The following is a 17,604-nucleotide window of genomic DNA, read 5'->3' as shown; positions in this document are numbered from 1 at the left end:
CAGTGTGATTGCGGCAATGTTCATTCTGATACTTTTGCAGTATGTCCAGAAAAGTGGCAGTGTTGCTGTGCAGCAGTGACTGGTGTACGTTGTGAACCTGTGTGTTGAGCAATGCCAGTTGCATCCAACTCAAATGTACCTGGCAGGGGAGATACAATGATCAAGTATTTTATGACAATCATTTTTTTTTAAAGATAAAAACAAATACAGATTAATACCAACCACATTCTTGAAAAGAAGCATTATTTTGAAGAAAAAAAAGATTTATGTAACAAATAACCAACTGAGTAGAGATTGTCAACTGTGAGTGTATTGTAGTAACACGCTTCAAGTGTCAACCCAAACTAGCCAAATTTTTCAGAATGTGTGACAACATCAAAGGACGATGACATCACATCAAAGGACGATGACATCACTGTAATACATAAAACGATATGTATGAATATTCGAAATGGTATATGGAAAACTAAATTTATTAAATTCTTATGTTGTTCACCCAGGGCGAGGCTCAGCCATTGCACTGCGGTTGTGCTGACTCCTGTGAATTCCCCAAATGTGGGAATCTCAACTGCATAATTAGTGGGGGACTGCATTCGCGCTCTCCCTTGATCATTATGTCCAAGTTAAATGAAAGGAGTCATCGGCTGCGATGGACTTAAATGTGCTGCGCAGCATGCTAATATCCAGCTTCCCAGTCAGCGTGATTGTGGCAATGTTCATTTTGAGGCCTTTGGATTCTTTTGCAGTATGTCCAAAAAACTGGCTGTGTTGCTGTGCAGCAGTGTCTGGTGTACGCTGTGAAGCTGTGTGTTGAGCAATGCCAGTTGCCCGTGATCCCCATGACAGCAAGAAGTGGGTGTGGTCTTTTGGATGGGACCAAATCATTTGTGTGTACTCCTCTCCGAGGTTGCTCTTTCTTTGTGGAAGAAATGTATTCTAAACCTTCTTCCATTGCTAGCATGCTTTGGTTTAAGGTTTTGTGTGGTTGCTGGGCTGTGTTTGCTTTCTTAGAGGCAGAAACAGCTTGCCAAGGTGAGCTAGTGCTAAAGGCACTGAACTCTAGGATTTTGCGCTGTTGCAACTGTCAGCCAGAGTGCTGTGTCTGAGAATGACCACCCTGTCTCTGACTCATCCAACTCATACTTTTTTAGCCACGACTCCAGGCAGCAAAGACCACCATCCACTGTGACTCACGTGTCTTTCAGTGCAGTGTCAAATTGAGCGACTTGCCGCTCGGTTTGCGTTGGTATTTGTTTTTCCACAAGGTAGGAGAAGGGTGCACCGTTCCCAGCGGCACTGCAATACCGGGTCGATGCGTGGAGTGAATGGAGCAAGCCCCTTTTTCAGCTCCTGATGCTAAAAATCCGTTTAATATGTTGTCCCCTTATAGAGGACATATCAGATATTAAACTGATAAGAACAGATTTTTTTTTTGAAAATATTTATTGACACCTCATTTCAAACACATTTCATAAAAAACTTCACATACATACAAGTAACACTTTTAAAATACAACAATTCAAACAATAAATAATGCAATCTGTAAAAAAACATCTCGGCCAATAAAAGCAATTCAATTAGGAGACATTACAGATAAAATTGTCATCAGTTAAAGTGTACATTAAAGGTTTCATCTTGTGTATGTCCATGTGTGTTGAGTGTCCATATTAAAGGTCTTTTAAATGGAGTGCAGTTGTTAAAATGCTCTCTTCCATTGCTGTGCAGGAGAGGAGTGAGTCCCTACCAAGGGTGACTCATTCCGCTCCCCCAAACAGATTGGGTCTCTCGGGATCCTGTGGTGGTGCTCAGAGGAGATCCCCACCCTGTTGCTCCTTCCTACCTGCCTCACCCGGAGAGTCAGGCCGCTGCTGCCGTGACCTTTTATTGTGTGGCTCCGGCTCCTTCATCCGAATGGGCACAGAGGCGATTCTTCTTTGTGGCTCTGATCTTGGCATGCCGCGTGTAGCTTCGACCGCCCGGACCGTCGCCACTGCCATTTTGATCACAGCCACGGGGGGGATCTGCTTGTGCTTCCTTGCTAGCAAGTTTCTGGAGGTCCACATGGCGTCTTTGATTGCGGCTAAGGTGAGCCACTGTTTGACAAAGTCAGATGCTGGTAGTTGCTTCTGTGGGCTCACCCCATACAGCACCAGCTGTGCTGTGAGGACCTCCCTTGCTGGCAAGTATGGGAATTTTAAGGAGCCGGCCATTGCCCACTGGTCCACGGCAGCGCTGCACTCCCAGAGCAGATGCCTCACCGACTCAGGCGCGCCACAACCTGGTCGGGGGCAAGTTGAGTGCGCCGACATGCCCCGGGAGTGCATCACGGACCTGACTGGGAGGATCTCGTGAGCCACCATCCATGACAGGTCCCGGAGTCTGTTTGGGAGAGCAGAATGGTTTACGTTGCGCCAAACTGTTGAGGGCTCGCCGAATGCGAGCCCGCGCACTGGACTCACTGGTTCCCTCTCCTGCACAACAGAAATCAGAGAGCGGTGGTTAGTTAAAATCTGCAACTCCTCGTGCTCAAGCTTAAAATGTCTTAAAAATGTCTGAATAAAATCGTAGGCTGGGGGTAGGCTAAAAGACACGGGTACTCTAAGATCAGTGGGTAAAATCTTTAATCTTTAATCCCTACAGAGATTGGAAGGAGTTATGGCCACAACAATCAATATGGAGCGGATCAAACGAGAACAAAAATGATGGAGTGGCCATTTTAATCAAAAACCCTCTAGTCTTGGTGAAGGGCAGCACTGTGGTGAGAGATGGCCGGGCACTTTTAGCACACTTGACTTTTATGGGAAAGGATTTTAATGTCTTAAATATTTATGGTTTTAATGACAAAAATGACAGGTATGACCTTTTAGAAGACTTGCAGTTCCACATGCTAGGTAGGGCACCTTTAGTTGTAGGGGGAGATTTGAACTGTGTTTTAAGCAGGAATGATAGGAAAGGAGCAGGAGAAGATTTTAAAGTCAACAAAACATCCGTTTTGTTACAGGATATATGCAGGGATTTTAAACTTCTGGACTGTTTTAAAATCATGCATCCCAGAGAGGAGGGCTTCACCTGGTTCAGTGGTGACGGCACCAGAGCCTCTCGCATAGATTACATTTTATCACGTGATTGCCCACCAACCGATGCTAGATTGACACCCGTCTTCTTTTCCGATCACGCAATGCTTTCCTGCACCCTCTCACTCCCTTCAGGTGTGACAGCAGGAAGTGGTCTGTGGAAACTCAACTGCTCCCTTTTAGATGATAGGGAGATAGTTAGCCAGTATAGGGAGCAGTACCAAGAGTGGCAGACCCTTCAAGACTTTTACGATACACGTGCACACTGGTGGGAAATGGTGAAGGGAAGGACCCGGACTTTCTTTAGACAGGTAGGTAAGAGGAAGAAAGATAGGGAAGACAGACGCATGTTGGGACTGCAGAAACGACTACAGCGGTATTTTAAATTAAACCAACAAGGGATGGATTTTAATGATGAAATAAAAGAAATTAAAAGAGAGATGTCAGTTTTAGCAGAATTTAAAAGCAAGGGTGTCATTTTAAGAAGCAAGGAGAGGGAAATAGAGGAGGGAGAGAAGTGCACAAGATACTTTTTTAAGAAAATTGTAAATAAAGGGGGGGGCATTTTAAGTCTTAAAAAAGAAAATGGATGCACAGCAGACACAACAGAAGAAATTAAATTAACAATTGAAAAGTTTTACAGTGAACTGTACGAAAAGAAGCAAGTTGAAAAAAACACCATGGAGGAAGTTTTAAAATTCATCGAAAAAAAAATATACACCAGTGTGCTTTTAACCCAAGATTTTAACATCTTCGAGTTAAATAATTGTATAAAGAATTTTAAAAAAGGGAAGTCTCCAGGAGAAGATGGGCTTCCCTTGGAATTTTATTTGACTTTTTGGGACATTTTAGCACCTGACTTGCTCGCTGTTTTTATGGATTTTGAAGAACTTGACCGACTTCCTGACAGTTTTAGAGTAGGGATAGTGACTCTCCTTCACAAAGACAAAGACAAGACTGACCTGAAAAATTGGAGACCTATCACTCTTTTAAACGTTGACTGTAAACTTTTTAGTAAACTTTTAGCATCACGCATGTCTTTGTTTTTAACAGGGCTGATTCACCCGGATCAAGCCTGTGCCGTCCCAGGGAGGAGGATCACCGACAGCCTCGTACTGATCCGAGACACCATCTGTTATGCGAGAGACAGAAACATCCGGCTTCTAGTCCTGAATTTAGATTTTGAGAAAGCCTTTGATCGGGTCTCGCACCAGTACCTTTTCCAGGTACTGCAAAAAATGGGGTTTCCAGGGAGGTTTATAGCATGGGTGGGATTGCTGTACCGGAACATCACCAGCAAATTCATTGTTAACGGGCATCTGACAAAAGCAGTCAATATAAACTGCTGTGTCCGTCAGGGTTGTCCGTTATCTGCCCTCCTGTAGGTTATTTGTATAGAACCACTGGCACAGGTCTTGAGAAGGGACAAACAAATCAATGGGGTGGGAGTACCAGGAAGTGGGGGACTCACAACAAAATGTATTTTATATATGGACGACATCAACATTTTATGCACTGACCTTTTATCTGTCAACAGGACGCTGGACTTGACTGACTGGCTTGGACGGGCCTCTGGGTCAAAGCTGAACCGAAGCAAGACCCAAGCCCACTTTTATGGACCTTGGACAGCGACTGAGACGACAGGACTCCCCCTGACTGTGACCCAGACCGACCAAAAGATACTTGGAGTCAAATTTGACAGGGAGGGGGGAGGGAAAACAAATTGGCCAGACATGGTAGGGAAAGTTAGGCAAAAACTGGGGTACTGGAGACTTAGGGGACTGACTTTAGAAGGAAAGGTTTTAATCATCAAAGCAGTGATTTTACCCTTGCTTTTACTGATCAGTTCTGTTTTTATCCCACCTAGAAGAGTGCTTTTAGACTTGGAACGAGCCATGTTTTATTTCCTGTGGGGGTCCAAGTGGGAACGTCTGAGGAGAAGCGTGATGAAGAAGCCGAAAGAGAAAGGAGGAAAAGGAGTGCCGGACCTCCATTTGTTTTTAGGGAGCAGATACACGGCCATTCACATCAAAGCTGCTACAACCCCATCCAGAAACCCAAAGACTGCAGCAATGACACGGTTCTGGATGGGGTTCTACCTCAGGAGATTAAAGATTTTACCCACTGATCTTAGAGTACCCGTGTCTTTTAGCCTACCCCCAGCCTACGATTTTATTCAGACATTTTTAAGACATTTTAAGCTTGAGCACGAGGAGTTGCAGATTTTAACTAACCACCGCTCTCTGATTTCTGTTGTGCAGGAGAGGGAACCAGTGAGTCCAGTGCGCGGGCTCGCATTCGGCGAGCCCTCAACAGTTTGGCGCAACGTAAACCATTCTGCTCTCCCAAACAGACTCCGGGACCTGTCATGGATGGTGGCTCACGAGATCCTCCCAGTCAGGTCCGTGATGCACTCCCGGGGCATGTCGGCGCACTCAACTTGCCCCCGACCAGGTTGTGGCGCGCCTGAGTCGGTGAGGCATCTGCTCTGGGAGTGCAGCGCTGCCGTGGACCAGTGGGCAATGGCCGGCTCCTTAAAATTCCCATACTTGCCAGCAAGGGAGGTCCTCACAGCACAGCTGGTGCTGTATGGGGTGAGCCCACAGAAGCAACTACCAGCATCTGACTTTGTCAAACAGTGGCTCACCTTAGCCGCAATCAAAGACGCCATGTGGACCTCCAGAAACTTGCTAGCAAGGAAGCACAAGCAGATCCCCCCCCGTGGCTGTGATCCAAATGGCAGTGGCGACGGTCCGGGCGGTCGAAGCTACACGCGGCATGCCAAGATCAGAGCCACAAAGAAGAATCGCCTCTGTGCCCATTCGGATGAAGGAGCCGGAGCCACACAATAAAAGGTCACGGCAGCAGCGGCCTGACTCTCCGGGTGAGGCAGGTAGGAAGGAGCAACAGGGTGGGGATCTCCTCTGAGCACCACCACAGGATCCCGAGAGACCCAATCTGTTTGGGGGAGCGGAATGAGTCACCCTTGGTAGGGACTCACTCCTCTCCTGCACAGCAATGGAAGAGAGCATTTTAACAACTGCACTCCATTTAAAAGACCTTTAACTATGGACACTCAACACACATGGACATACACAAGATGAAACCTTTAATGTACACTTTAACTGATGACAATTTTATCTGTAATGTCTCCTAATTGAATTGCTTTTATTGGCCGAGATGTTTTTTTACAGATTGCATTATTTATTGTTTGAATTGTTGTATTTTAAAAGTGTTACTTGTATGTATAGTGAAGTTTTTTATGAAATGTGTTTGAAATGAGGTGTCAATAAATATTTTCAAAAAAAAAAATCTGTTCTTATCAGTTTAATATCTGATATGTCCTCTATAAGGGGACAACATATTAAACGGATTTTTAGCATCAGGAGCTGAAAAAGGGGCTTGCTCCATTCACTCCACGCATCGACCCGGTATTGCAGTGCCGCTGGGAACGGTGCACCCTTCTCCTACCTTGTGGAAAAACAAATACCAACGCAAACCGAGCGGCAAGTCGCTCAATTTGACACTGCACTGAAAGACACGTGAGTCACAGTGGATGGTGGTCTTTGCTGCCTGGAGTCGTGGCTAAAAAAGTATGAGTTGGATGAGTCAGAGACAGGGTGGTCATTCTCAGACACAGCACTCTGGCTGACAGTTGCAACAGCGCAAAATCCTAGAGTTCAGTGCCTTTAGCACTAGCTCACCTTGGCAAGCATCTAAGAAAGCAAACACAGCCCAGCAACCGCACAAAACCTTAAACCAAAGCATACTAGAAATGGAAGAAGGTTTAGAATACATTTCTTCCACAAAGAAAGAGCAACCTCGGAGAGGAGTACAAACAAATGATTTGGTCCCATCCAAAAGACCACACCCACTTCTTGCTGTCATGGGGATCACGGGCAACTGGCATTGCTCAACACACAGCTTCACAGCGTACACCAGACACTGCTGCACAGCAACACAGCCAGTTTTCTGGACATACTGCAAAAGTATCAGAATGAACATTGCCACAATCACACTGACTGGGAAGCTGGATATTAGCATGCTGCGCAGCACATTTAAGTCCATCGCAGCCGATGACTCCTTTCATTTAACTTGGACATAATGATCAAGGGAGAGCGCGAATGCAGTCCCCCACTACCAGAAATTATGCAGTTGAGATTCCCACATTTGGGGAATTCACAGGAGTCAGCACAACCGCAGTGCAATGGCTGAGCCTCGCCCTGGGTGAACAACATACTTGATCATTGTATCTCCCCTGCCAGGTAAGTATGAGTTGGATGAGTCAGAGACAGGGTGGTCATTCTCAGACACAGCACTCTGGCTGACAGTTGCAACAGCGCAAAATCCTAGAGTTCAGTGCCTTTAGCACTAGCTCACCTTGGCAAGCATCTAAGAAAGCAAACACAGCCCAGCAACCGCACAAAACCTTAAACCAAAGCATGCTAGCAATGGAAGAAGGTTTAGAATACATTTCTTCCACAAAGAAAGAGCAACCTCGGAGAGGAGTACACACAAATGATTTGGTCCCATCCAAAAGACCACACCCACTTCTTGCTGTCATGGGGATCACGGGCAACTGGCATTGCTCAACACACAGCTTCACAGCGTACACCAGACACTGCTGCACAGCAACACAGCCAGTTTTCTGGACATACTGCAAAAGAATCCAAAGGCCTCAAAATGAACATTGCCACAATCACGCTGACTGGGAAGCTGGATATTAGCATGCTGCGCAGCACATTTAAGTCCATCGCAGCCGATGACTCCTTTCATTTAACTTGGACATAATGATCAAGGGAGAGCGCGAATGCAGTCCCCCACTACCAGAAATTATGCAGTTGAGATTCCCACATTTGGGGAATTCACAGGAGTCAGCACAACCGCAGTGCAATGGCTGAGCCTCGCCCTGGGTGAACAACATAAGAATTTAATAAATTTAGTTTTCCATATACCATTTCGAATATTCATACATATCGTTTAATGTATTACAGTGATGTCATCGTCCTTTGATGTGATGTCATCGTCCTTTGATGTTGTCACACATTCTGAAAAATTTGGCTAGTTTGGGTTGACACTTGAAGCGTGTTACTACAATACACTCACAGTTGACAATCTCTACTCAGTTGGTTATTTGTTACATACATCTTTTTTTCTTCAAAATAATGCTTCTTTTCAAGAATGTGGTTGGTATTAATCTGTATTTGTTTTTATCTTTAAAAAAAAATGATTGTCATAAAATACTTGATCATTGTATCTCCCCTGCCAGGTACATTTGAGTTGGATGCAACTGGCATTGCTCAACACACAGGTTCACAACGTACACCAGTCACTGCTGCACAGCAACACTGCCACTTTTCTGGACATACTGCAAAAGTATCAGAATGAACATTGCCGCAATAACACTGACTAGGAAGCTGGATATTAGCATGCTGCGCAACACATTTAAGTCCATCGCAGCCGAGGACTCCTTTCATTTAAATTGGACATAATGATCAGGGGAGAGCGCGAACGCAGTCCCCCACTAACAGAAATTATGCAGTTGAGATTCCCACATTTGGGGAATTCACAGGGGTCAGCACAACCGGAGTGCAATGGCTGAGCCTCGCCCTGCGTGAACAACATACTTGATCATTGTATCTCCCCTGCCAGGTAAGTATGAGTTGGATGAGTCAGAGACAGGGTGGTCATTCTCAGACACAGCACTCTGGCTGACAGTTGCAACAGCGCAAAATCCTAGAGTTCAGTGCCTTTAGCACTAGCTCACCTTGGCAAGCTGTTTCTGCCTCTAAGAAAGCAAACACAGCCCAGCAACCGCACAAAACCTTAAACCAAAGCATGCTAGCAATGGAAGAAGGTTTAGAATACATTTCTTCCACAAAGAAAGAGCAACCTCGGAGAGGAGTACACACAAATGATTTGGTCCCATCCAAAAGACCACACCCACTTCTTGCTGTCATGGGGATCACGGGCAACTGGCATTGCTCAACACACAGCTTCACAGCGTACACCAGACACTGCTGCACAGCAACACAGCCAGTTTTTTGGACATACTGCAAAAGAATCCAAAGGCCTCAAAATGAACATTGCCACAATCACGCTGACTGGGAAGCTGGATATTAGCATGCTGCGCAGCACATTTAAGTCCATCGCAGCCGATGACTCCTTTCATTTAACTTGGACATAATGATCAAGGGAGAGCGCGAATGCAGTCCCCCACTAATTATGCAGTTTAGATTCCCACATTTGGGGAATTCACAGGAGTCAGCACAACCGCAGTGCAATGGCTGAGCCTCGCCCTGGGTGAACAACATAAGAATTTAATAAATTTAGTTTTCCATATACCATTTCGAATATTCATACATATCGTTTAATGTATTACAGTGATGTCATCGTCCTTTGATGTGATGTCATCGTCCTTTGATGTTGTCACACATTCTGAAAAATTTGGCTAGTTTGGGTTGACACTTGAAGCGTGTTACTACAATACACTCACAGTTGACAATCTCTACTCAGTTGGTTATTTGTTACATACATCTTTTTTTCTTCAAAATAATGCTTCTTTTCAAGAATGTGGTTGGTATTAATCTGTATTTGTTTTTATCTTTAAAAAAAAATGATTGTCATAAAATACTTGATCATTGTATCTCCCCTGCCAGGTACATTTGAGTTGGATGCAACTGGCATTGCTCAACACACAGGTTCACAACGTACACCAGTCACTGCTGCACAGCAACACTGCCACTTTTCTGGACATACTGCAAAAGTATCAGAATGAACATTGCCGCAATAACACTGACTAGGAAGCTGGATATTAGCATGCTGCGCAACACATTTAAGTCCATCGCAGCCGAGGACTCCTTTCATTTAAATTGGACATAATGATCAGGGGAGAGCGCGAACGCAGTCCCCCACTAACAGAAATTATGCAGTTGAGATTCCCACATTTGGGGAATTCACAGGGGTCAGCACAACCGGAGTGCAATGGCTGAGCCTCGCCCTGCGTGAACAACATACTTGATCATTGTATCTCCCCTGCCAGGTAAGTATGAGTTGGATGAGTCAGAGACAGGGTGGTCATTCTCAGACACAGCACTCTGGCTGACAGTTGCAACAGCGCAAAATCCTAGAGTTCAGTGCCTTTAGCACTAGCTCACCTTGGCAAGCTGTTTCTGCCTCTAAGAAAGCAAACACAGCCCAGCAACCGCACAAAACCTTAAACCAAAGCATGCTAGCAATGGAAGAAGGTTTAGAATACATTTCTTCCACAAAGAAAGAGCAACCTCGGAGAGGAGTACACACAAATGATTTGGTCCCATCCAAAAGACCACACCCACTTCTTGCTGTCATGGGGATCACGGGCAACTGGCATTGCTCAACACACAGCTTCACAGCGTACACCAGACACTGCTGCACAGCAACACAGCCAGTTTTTTGGACATACTGCAAAAGAATCCAAAGGCCTCAAAATGAACATTGCCACAATCACGCTGACTGGGAAGCTGGATATTAGCATGCTGCGCAGCACATTTAAGTCCATCGCAGCCGATGACTCCTTTCATTTAACTTGGACATAATGATCAAGGGAGAGCGCGAATGCAGTCCCCCACTACAGAATTATGCAGTTGAGATTCCCACATTTGGGGAATTCACAGGAGTCAGCACAACCGCAGTGCAATGGCTGAGCCTCGCCCTGGGTGAACAACATAAGAATTTAATAAATTTAGTTTTCCATATACCATTTTGAATATTCATACATATCGTTTAATGTATTACAGTGATGTCATCGTCCTTTGATGTGATGTCATCGTCCTTTGATGTTGTCACACATTCTGAAAAATTTGGCTAGTTTGGGTTGACACTTGAAGCGTGTTACTACAATACACTCACAGTTGACAATCTCTACTCAGTTGGTTATTTGTTACATACATCTTTTTTTCTTCAAAATAATGCTTCTTTTCAAGAATGTGGTTGGTATTAATCTGTATTTGTTTTTATCTTTAAAAAAAAATGATTGTCATAAAATACTTGATCATTGTATCTCCCCTGCCAGGTACATTTGAGTTGGATGCAACTGGCATTGCTCAACACACAGGTTCACAACGTACACCAGTCACTGCTGCACAGCAACACTGCCACTTTTCTGGACATACTGCAAAAGTATCAGAATGAACATTGCCGCAATTACACTGACTAGGAAGCTGGATATTAGCATGCTGCGCAACACATTTAAGTCCATCGCAGCCGAGGACTCCTTTCATTTAACTTGGACATAATGATCAGGGGAGAGCGCGAACGCAGTCCCCCACTAACAGAAATTATGCAGTTGAGATTCCCACATTTGGGGAATTCACAGGGGTCAGCACAACCGGAGTGCAATGGCTGAGCCTCACCCTGGGTGAACAACATACTTGATCATTGTATCTCCCCTGCCAGGTAAGTATGAGTTGGATGAGTCAGAGACAGGGTGGTCATTCTCAGACACAGCACTCTGGCTGACAGTTGCAACAGCGCAAAATCCTAGAGTTCAGTGCCTTTAGCACTAGCTCACCTTGGCAAGCTGTTTCTGCCTCTAAGAAAGCAAACACAGCCCAGCAACCGCACAAAAACTTAAACCAAAGCATGCTAGCAATGGAAGAAGGTTTAGAATACATTGCTTCCACAAAGAAAGAGCAACCTCGGAGAGGAGTAAACACAAATGATTTGGTCCCATCCAAAAGACCACACCCACTTCTTGCTGTCATGGGGATCACGGGCAACTGGCATTGCTCAATACACAGCTTCACAGCGTACACCAGACACTGCTGCACAGCAACACAGCCAGTTTTCTGGACATACTGCAAAAGAATCCAAAGGCCTCAAAATGAACATTGCCACAATCACGCTGACTGGGAAGCTGGATATTAGCATGCTGCGCAGCACATTTAAGTCCATCGCAGCCGATGACTCCTTTCATTTAACTTGGACATAATGATCAAGGGAGAGCGCGAATGCAGTCCCCCACTACCAGAAATTATGCAGTTGAGATTCCCACATTTGGGGAATTCACAGGAGTCAGCACAACCGCAGTGCAATGGCTGAGCCTCGCCCTGGGTGAACAACATAAGAATTTAATAAATTTAGTTTTCCATATACCATTTTGAATATTCATACATATCGTTTAATGTATTACAGTGATGTCATCGTCCTTTGATGTGATGTCATCGTCCTTTGATGTTGTCACACATTCTGAAAAATTTGGCTAGTTTGGGTTGACACTTGAAGCGTGTTACTACAATACACTCACAGTTGACAATCTCTACTCAGTTGGTTATTTGTTACATACATCTTTTTTTCTTCAAAATAATGCTTCTTTTCAAGAATGTGGTTGGTATTAATCTGTATTTGTTTTTATCTTTAAAAAAAAATGATTGTCATAAAATACTTGATCATTGTATCTCCCCTGCCAGGTACATTTGAGTTGGATGCAACTGGCATTGCTCAACACACAGGTTCACAACGTACACCAGTCACTGCTGCACAGCAACACTGCCACTTTTCTGGACATACTGCAAAAGTATCAGAATGAACATTGCCGCAATAACACTGACTAGGAAGCTGGATATTAGCATGCTGCGCAACACATTTAAGTCCATCGCAGCCGAGGACTCCTTTCATTTAAATTGGACATAATGATCAGGGGAGAGCGCGAACGCAGTCCCCCACTAACAGAAATTATGCAGTTGAGATTCCCACATTTGGGGAATTCACAGGGGTCAGCACAACCGGAGTGCAATGGCTGAGCCTCACCCTGGGTGAACAACATACTTGATCATTGTATCTCCCCTGCCAGGTAAGTATGAGTTGGATGAGTCAGAGACAGGGTGGTCATTCTCAGACACAGCACTCTGGCTGACAGTTGCAACAGCGCAAAATCCTAGAGTTCAGTGCCTTTAGCACTAGCTCACCTTGGCAAGCTGTTTCTGCCTCTAAGAAAGCAAACACAGCCCAGCAACCGCACAAAACCTTAAACCAAAGCATGCTAGCAATGGAAGAAGGTTTAGAATACATTTCTTCCACAAAGAAAGAGCAACCACGGAGAGGAGTACACACAAATGATTTGGTCCCATCCAAAAGACCACACCCACTTCTTGCTGTCATGGGGATCACGGGCAACTGGCATTGCTCAACACACAGCTTCACAGCGTACACCAGACACTGCTGCACAGCAACACAGCCAGTTTTTTTGGACATACTGCAAAAGAATCCAAAGGCCTCAAAATGAACATTGCCACAATCACGCTGACTGGGAAGCTGGATATTAGCATGCTGCGCAGCACATTTAAGTCCATCGCAGCCGATGACTCCTTTCATTTAACTTGGACATAATGATCAAGGGAGAGCGCGAATGCAGTCCCCCACTAATTATGCAGTTGAGATTCCCACATTTGGGGAATTCACAGGAGTCAGCACAACCGCAGTGCAATGGCTGAGCCTCGCCCTGGGTGAACAACATAAGAATTTAATAAATTTAGTTTTCCATATACCATTTTGAATATTCATACATATCGTTTAATGTATTACAGTGATGTCATCGTCCTTTGATGTGATGTCATCGTCCTTTGATGTTGTCACACATTCTGAAAAATTTGGCTAGTTTGGGTTGACACTTGAAGCGTGTTACTACAATACACTCACAGTTGACAATCTCTACTCAGTTGGTTATTTGTTACATACATCTTTTTTTCTTCAAAATAATGCTTCTTTTCAAGAATGTGGTTGGTATTAATCTGTATTTGTTTTTATCTTTAAAAAAAAATCATTGTCATAAAATACTTGATCATTGTATCTCCCCTGCCAGGTACATTTGAGTTGGATGCAACTGGCATTGCTCAACACACAGGTTCACAACATACACCAGTCACTGCTGCACAGCAACACTGCCACTTTTCTGGACATACTGCAAAAGTATCAGAATGAACATTGCCGCAATAACACTGACTAGGAAGCTGGATATTAGCATGCTGCGCAACACATTTAAGTCCATCGCAGCCGAGGACTCCTTTCATTTAACTTGGACATAATGATCAGGGGAGAGCGCGAACGCAGTCCCCCACTAACAGAAATTATGCAGTTGAGATTCCCACATTTGGGGAATTCACAGGGGTCAGCACAACCGGAGTGCAATGGCTGAGCCTCACCCTGGGTGAACAACATACTTGATCATTGTATCTCCCCTGCCAGGTAAGTATGAGTTGGATGAGTCAGAGACAGGGTGGTCATTCTCAGACACAGCACTCTGGCTGACAGTTGCAACAGCGCAAAATCCTAGAGTTCAGTGCCTTTAGCACTAGCTCACCTTGGAAAGCTGTTTCTGCCTCTAAGAAAGCAAACACAGCCCAGCAACCGCACAAAAACTTAAACCAAAGCATGCTAGCAATGGAAGAAGGTTTAGAATACATTTCTTCCACAAAGAAAGAGCAACCTCGGAGAGGAGTAAACACAAATGATTTGGTCCCATCCAAAAGACCACACCCACTTCTTGCTGTCATGGGGATCACGGGCAACTGGCATTGCTCAACACACAGCTTCACAGCGTACACCAGACACTGCTGCACAGCAACACAGCCAGTTTTTTTGGACATACTGCAAAAGAATCCAAAGGCCTCAAAATGAACATTGCCACAATCACGCTGACTGGGAAGCTGGATATTAGCATGCTGCGCAGCACATTTAAGTCCATCGCAGCCGATGACTCCTTTCATTTAACTTGGACATAATGATCAAGGGAGAGCGCGAATGCAGTCCCCCACTACCAGAATTATGCAGTTGAGATTCCCACAGTTGGGGAATTCACAGGAGTCAGCACAACCGCAGTGCAATGGCTGAGCCTCGCCCTGGGTGAACAACATAAGAATTTAATAAATTTAGTTTTCCATATACCATTTTGAATATTCATACATATCGTTTAATGTATTACAGTGATGTCATCGTCCTTTGATGTGATGTCATCGTCCTTTGATGTTGTCACACATTCTGAAAAATTTGGCTAGTTTGGGTTGACACGTGAAGCGTGTTACTACAATACACTCACAGTTGACAATCTCTACTCAGTTGGTTATTTGTTACATACATCTTTTTTTCTTCAAAATAATGCTTCTTTTCAAGAATGTGGTTGGTATTAATCTGTATTTGTTTTTATCTTTAAAAAAAAATCATTGTCATAAAATACTTGATCATTGTATCTCACCTGCCAGGTACATTTGAGTTGGATGCAACTGGCATTGCTCAACACACAGGTTCACAACGTACACCAGTCACTGCTGCACAGCAACACTGCCACTTTTCTGGACATACTGCAAAAGTATCAGAATGAACATTGCCGCAATCACACTGACTAGGAAGCTGGATATTAGCATGCTGCGCAACACATTTAAGTCCATCGCAGCCGAGGACTCCTTTCATTTAACTTGGACATAATGATCAGGGGAGAGCGCGAACGCAGTCCCCCACTAACAGAAATTATGCAGTTGAGATTCCCACATTTGGGGAATTCACAGGGGTCAGCACAACCGGAGTGCAATGGCTGAGCCTCGCCCTGGGTGAACAACATACTTGATCATTGTATCTCCCCTGCCAGGTAAGTATGAGTTGGATGAGTCAGAGACAGGGTGGTCATTCTCAGACACAGCACTCTGGCTGACAGTTGCAACAGCGCAAAATCCTAGAGTTCAGTGCCTTTAGCACTAGCTCACCTTGGCAAGCTGTTTCTGCCTCTAAGAAAGCAAACACAGCCCAGCAACCGCACAAAACCTTAAACCAAAGCATGCTAGCAATGGAAGAAGGTTTAGAATACATTGCTTCCACAAAGAAAGAGCAACCTCGGAGAGGAGTACACACAAATGATTTGGTCCCATCCAAAAGACCACACCCACTTCTTGCTGTCATGGGGATCACGGGCAACTGGCATTGCTCAACACACAGCTTCACAGCGTACACCAGACACTGCTGCACAGCAACACAGCCAGTTTTCTGGACATACTGCAAAAGAATCCAAAGGCCTCAAAATGAACATTGCCACAATCACGCTGACTGGGAAGCTGGATATTAGCATGCTGCGCAGCACATTTAAGTCCATCGCAGCCGATGACTCCTTTCATTTAACTTGGACATAATGATCAAGGGAGAGCGCGAATGCAGTCCCCCACTACCAGAAATTATGCAGTTGAGATTCCCACATTTGGGGAATTCACAGGAGTCAGCACAACCGCAGTGCAATGGCTGAGCCTCGCCCTGGGTGAACAACATAAGAATTTAATAAATTTAGTTTTCCATATACCATTTCGAATATTCATACATATCGTTTTATGTATTACAGTGATGTCATCGTCCTTTGATGTGATGTCATCGTCCTTTGATGTTGTCACACATTCTGAAAAATTTGGCTAGTTTGGGTTGACACTTGAAGCGTGTTACTACAATACACTCACAGTTGACAATCTCTACTCAGTTGGTTATTTGTTACATACATCTTTTTTTCTTCAAAATAATGCTTCTTTTCAAGAATGTGGTTGGTATTAATCTGTATTTGTTTTTATCTTTAAAAAAAAATGATTGTCATAAAATACTTGATCATTGTATCTCCCCTGCCAGGTACATTTGAGTTGGATGCAACTGGCATTGCTCAACACACAGGTTCACAACGTACACCAGTCACTGCTGCACAGCAACACTGCCACTTTTCTGGACATACTGCAAAAGTATCCAAAGGCCTCAGAATGAAAATTGCCGCAATCACACTGACTAGGAAGCTGGATATTTGGTTTTCCACAAGGTAGGAGAAGGGTGCACCGTTCCCAGCGGCACTGCAATACCGGGTCGATGCGTGGAGTGAATGGAGCAAGCCCCTTTTTCAGCTCCTGATGCTAAAAATCCGTTTAATATGTTGTCCCCTTATAGAGGACATATCAGATATTAAACTGATAAGAACAGATACTACACTTGATCTTAGCCAAAAGGCTGAGAAGCGATGACCACCAACTGTTTGCTGCCCGACCCCAGCTCCATGCACAGTTGTCACTTGTTGTGGTGCAGTACTTTTTATTTGGGCAAAACCATGGCTGCTGCTTAGCAGCCCCGCCCAAGCCCTTCATGGTGAAGCAGCGAAATCTAGCTGAAGACAGCTTTTCTGTCTTTCACAAATGCACAAGGCTCAGCCAAACGGCAAAGCCTGCTAAAAATAGGTTTAACTCATTGGTGTCTCTCTCCACGGAAGTCTTTAGTAAAAGGCGAAAGACTTGTACGTTATGAAGAGAAACCAGAATAAGTACAGCCCTATCTCGAGAGCAGTCCAAGACACTAGGTGTCCCAGTCAATGCAGTCACGGTAAGCCTCACTTGGCGTGCCACGTTCCAAATCCGAGGCCACACCCATTCCCCCACCCTGTCCCACATTGTCACGGTGGCAATATTCCCTCTGGCCTGTTTTTTTTTCTGCCAATCAAAAGTGCAAGTCTAGCTGCATCTTTTTGAGGCTTTGTCTTGCTGCCGAT

At 44.7% G+C, this 17,604-nt stretch overlaps 9 non-coding genes and 10 pseudogenes across 9 annotated transcripts; 2 read left to right on the top strand and 17 right to left on the bottom strand.

Annotated features, from left to right (window-relative positions):
* The first annotated feature begins 479 nt into the window (after positions 1-479).
* Positions 480-608, top strand: LOC119498785 (annotated as a pseudogene).
* A 663-nt stretch (positions 609-1,271) lies between these two features.
* LOC119498947 lies at positions 1,272-1,446 on the bottom strand (annotated as a pseudogene).
* A 4,917-nt stretch (positions 1,447-6,363) lies between these two features.
* LOC119498960 lies at positions 6,364-6,539 on the top strand (annotated as a pseudogene).
* Positions 6,540-7,183: 644 nt separating this feature from the next.
* LOC119499251 lies at positions 7,184-7,347 on the bottom strand. The gene has a single exon (XR_005209358.1). It is a non-coding gene; the product is annotated as a U1 spliceosomal RNA (small nuclear RNA).
* Positions 7,348-7,869: 522 nt separating this feature from the next.
* On the bottom strand, positions 7,870-8,004 carry LOC119499351 (annotated as a pseudogene).
* A 566-nt stretch (positions 8,005-8,570) lies between these two features.
* Positions 8,571-8,734, bottom strand: LOC119499247. Its single transcript, XR_005209355.1, has one exon. It is a non-coding gene; the product is annotated as a U1 spliceosomal RNA (small nuclear RNA).
* A 531-nt stretch (positions 8,735-9,265) lies between these two features.
* Positions 9,266-9,394, bottom strand: LOC119498846 (annotated as a pseudogene).
* A 566-nt stretch (positions 9,395-9,960) lies between these two features.
* On the bottom strand, positions 9,961-10,124 carry LOC119499241. The gene has a single exon (XR_005209354.1). It is a non-coding gene; the product is annotated as a U1 spliceosomal RNA (small nuclear RNA).
* A 531-nt stretch (positions 10,125-10,655) lies between these two features.
* On the bottom strand, positions 10,656-10,788 carry LOC119498736 (annotated as a pseudogene).
* A 566-nt stretch (positions 10,789-11,354) lies between these two features.
* Positions 11,355-11,518, bottom strand: LOC119499095. The gene has a single exon (XR_005209253.1). It is a non-coding gene; the product is annotated as a U1 spliceosomal RNA (small nuclear RNA).
* A 531-nt stretch (positions 11,519-12,049) lies between these two features.
* On the bottom strand, positions 12,050-12,184 carry LOC119498661 (annotated as a pseudogene).
* A 566-nt stretch (positions 12,185-12,750) lies between these two features.
* LOC119499028 lies at positions 12,751-12,914 on the bottom strand. Its single transcript, XR_005209229.1, has one exon. It is a non-coding gene; the product is annotated as a U1 spliceosomal RNA (small nuclear RNA).
* A 532-nt stretch (positions 12,915-13,446) lies between these two features.
* LOC119498817 lies at positions 13,447-13,575 on the bottom strand (annotated as a pseudogene).
* Positions 13,576-14,141: 566 nt separating this feature from the next.
* On the bottom strand, positions 14,142-14,305 carry LOC119498981. Its single transcript, XR_005209223.1, has one exon. It is a non-coding gene; the product is annotated as a U1 spliceosomal RNA (small nuclear RNA).
* Positions 14,306-14,837: 532 nt separating this feature from the next.
* On the bottom strand, positions 14,838-14,971 carry LOC119498723 (annotated as a pseudogene).
* A 566-nt stretch (positions 14,972-15,537) lies between these two features.
* LOC119499157 lies at positions 15,538-15,701 on the bottom strand. Its single transcript, XR_005209324.1, has one exon. It is a non-coding gene; the product is annotated as a U1 spliceosomal RNA (small nuclear RNA).
* Positions 15,702-16,232: 531 nt separating this feature from the next.
* LOC119499344 lies at positions 16,233-16,367 on the bottom strand (annotated as a pseudogene).
* A 526-nt stretch (positions 16,368-16,893) lies between these two features.
* Positions 16,894-17,084, bottom strand: LOC119498880. The gene has a single exon (XR_005209202.1). It is a non-coding gene; the product is annotated as a U2 spliceosomal RNA (small nuclear RNA).
* A 178-nt stretch (positions 17,085-17,262) lies between these two features.
* Positions 17,263-17,379, bottom strand: LOC119499078. Its single transcript, XR_005209250.1, has one exon. It is a non-coding gene; the product is annotated as a U5 spliceosomal RNA (small nuclear RNA).
* Positions 17,380-17,604: the final 225 nt, after the last annotated feature.

This window comes from Sebastes umbrosus, chromosome 1 (assembly GCF_015220745.1).
Source record: "Sebastes umbrosus isolate fSebUmb1 chromosome 1, fSebUmb1.pri, whole genome shotgun sequence".
NCBI lineage: Eukaryota > Metazoa > Chordata > Actinopteri > Perciformes > Sebastidae > Sebastes > Sebastes umbrosus.
The sequence above is the reverse complement of the archived record's forward strand: the minus strand, read 5'-3'. Positions and strand labels throughout refer to the sequence as shown.